The sequence below is a fragment of the Haliotis asinina genome, chromosome 7 (genome assembly GCF_037392515.1).
Source record: "Haliotis asinina isolate JCU_RB_2024 chromosome 7, JCU_Hal_asi_v2, whole genome shotgun sequence".
NCBI lineage: Eukaryota > Metazoa > Mollusca > Gastropoda > Lepetellida > Haliotidae > Haliotis > Haliotis asinina.
Window position 1 is genome coordinate 16,307,901 of NC_090286.1, and position 3,375 is coordinate 16,311,275.

Here is a 3,375-nt window from a genome sequence, read left to right on the forward strand (position 1 = left end):
CCTCACCATAGTAAAGTTTTAACTTCGATGACTTTGCAGGACCACTACCAAAAACAACGACTTTAGTTTTGGATAATTGACAGATAGCTTCCATTCATTATAGCAGCAATGAGATGCATTGAGAGATTTGTGAAGATCATAAGGATCATCGCTGAACAGGACGGTATCATCAGCGTACAATAGTATCACAAGTTGAAGCCAAAGTGTTACACAGACATCTGAAACGTACTGCAATTTTACACTCTGACACCCACTATTTACTAAATACGATTCAAGATCATTTATAAAGAAGGCGAACAAAGAGGAGAGATTCTCTCCTTGTCTCACACCAGAGTTACTTGGGAAAAAATACGAGATCCTGTTGTTGAGGAGTATGGTTGATTTAATATCTTTGTACATGTTTTTAATAAGTGCAAGGAACCTGCCTGAGACTCCGTTATTAAGCATTTTATGTCATAAACCAGCTCCCCAAACAGCATCAAATGCTTTAGAAAAGTCAATAAACACACAATATAGTTTTTGTTTGGCATTTTTGAGAAGGTTGAATAATAATGACATTACAAAGATATTATCCATGGTTGAAAAACCGGCTTGAGCGGGTATTATAATATTTTCAGATTCCACAAATTTTGTTAGCCTAGCATTTAAAATACACGTGAACAGTTTGCTGAAGCAACTGAGAATAGTAATAGATCGGTATGAATTGGGGTCTAAGTTATCACGTTTTTTCTTGTGCAAAGGTTTGATCATTCCTATTAGCCAATCCTCTGGTATAAATCCAGATGACAGTATTAAGTCAAATAGTTTCGTTAGTATGGGAAGTAACACCTCGAGAGCATATTTAAAGAACTCGTTTTCTATAAAATCAATTCCTGGAGCTTTATTTCGTTTTAGATGTTTAACTGATGAGATGATTTCATCACGGGTGATATCTTATTTGAGAATATCTGACTCAATAGGGTTTGGGCTAACAAAGTCTTGTGATGTGTTATGTACATTCCGATCATTTAATTCTTTGAAAAAATGAAAAAAGGTGTCCAGATCAGGTTGTTTTTCGTTTACTATTCCCACCATCATTCAAAGTTTTCCAATAATCCTCCGAACTTAAAACAGTCATTGTCTTTCATTTATATTGTTTAATATGTTTATCCAGGAATTTTTTGTACGATTTGCACATAAGTTTATATTTGGTTTTATTTAACAAGGACCTATTTTTCTTTAAAATGCGTTTTGTTTTTTAGACGCGATTTCGCATGATTTTACTTTCCCTGTTAAACCATGGTTTATGTTTCTTATTAGTTTAACTTTACTTGAGACATGAGCATTATTATGTTTGACACCGAAAGTGGACCGAGCAGCATCAAGGAGTACATTAGAGATGTCAGTAACGATGTTACTCACAAACTGTTTGTAGACGATTTCACTGGACATATTTTGGAGCCGATCGAGTATGATGTCCAGCTTCTTCACATCAATGCTGTCCTGAAACTGGGCAGCAAGTTTATCATCAAAACGATTAGGTTGATTTGCCTGAATGTGTGTACCACTATCATTACTAACAGACTGCTCGGCTACTGGACAGCTCAGTGCTTGAATGGAAAAGGTCACAGGACAGTGTACATCAGAGTAAAACGGTAAAAACTCTCCAATATTAAAATTCGAAATTATTCTTAGTATTGGTGGAGAAGCAATCAGATAGTCAAGGACAGTTTTATCTGTACACATGAGCTTGCCATCCACATCATCCGATTGTATTCGACCATTACAAATAAACATGTTCAGGCATTTACACATTTGAAGTAATTTATATCCATGACTGTTTATTCTACTAAGGTCTTGTGATGCATCGTCATTAAAATATTTCGATCCTTCTGGAGGAAGATACACAAAACCAACATACATGGCATCTTCACTAGGAATAAGAACACTGGATAGTTCTATCCAGAGGACATATTCGTTACTAAGATCTCTATGCACTGTTACCAGATCACTGAATTCGTTTTCAACAGCTACTCCAAAACCATCCGATTTTCCATTGGACTTCGATCTATGCTGAATGTATAAAGAGTAACCGGGGATTTCCAACTCATGAAATATATGGGTTTTTGTCTCTTGAAAATCAAGTGACTGAATTCTGGATATTCTAGTCTATGTCTCAAGCCACGCACACTTACACTGAGGAATTTAACACTTGAAGATTTACTGTGGTCTATATCGGTTGAGTCTACATGAACATTGTTAGTAACATCACTTCTGTCGTCAACATCACATTCTGTATTCGGAGTATTCACTAGAATATAGACTAAGTGAAAATAGTGAAACTCGTCTCCAACAACGTTTGATACGCAAAGCGGACATTGTCGGTCTTCACGTGGAATACCCAACGACATCGGCCAGTCTCAATTGGTAATTTATGGTTCGTTGTTCTAAACTTCAAAATTGGTAGAGTGTGTGTGTGTGCATGCGTGTGTGTGCGTGCGTGTGTGTGTGTGTGCGTGCGTGTGTGTGTGTGTATTTGACGAATATTTGGATATTTTTCTATTAGAGATGGGTTGGGTTTTTAAATATTTATAGTAATCCCCCTCAGAACTTGAAACAACTTGAGACTTCCAGTTTTGGAAGAACTGCGCTCTGTTTTCGACCACTGAGACAAGCCAGGGCGTTGGGCATACAGGCCGATTTAGAAACACGAAGGACAGACCGCAGTTATCAAGGATATGTTTCACAAAACGTAACCAAGGAAATTTACTTGCATTGTCACAGATGTAGTTAACACAGTTATATATAATCTGGGATGTATGTTCTCGGAGGCTAGTTGATGCCATTATGGAATGAATCTCTCGGATTTTTTATGCTCGAGGGACCTCTTCCAACTTCACCGTAAAACATATAATTCGGGGTGCTGTTTCTCAAACCGGAAGCTAATTTTAGAAATTTTAGGTGAATTCTTTCTATTATTTCTAATTTCTCAAGTCTGAGCAATACAACAGAATTGGAACAACCATAACCTCAAATGCATCGAACAGACAATCTACAGGTAAATTAACATTCCTGGATTTCTTTAAAAGGCAATGTATTGTTTTGGTGGCGCTCTCCGCAAGTGCTTTAATTGCTTCCACAAATCGCCCATTCCTGTAAAATTCAATTCAAAGGGAGTTGTATGTATCTACAATATTTGTAGCTTCAGTTCCATAGGTAATGTGAAATTTCGAAGATTTAGCGGGACCGCTTCCAAAGATAACAACTTACGTTTTGCATAGGTTTACTTTAAGTTTCCATTTCTTACAGTAATGAGAGAAGACATTCAAGGAATTTTTTGTACATCATTTGGATTTTCACTGAACATTACGGCCTCATCTGCGTATAAGAGTGTAA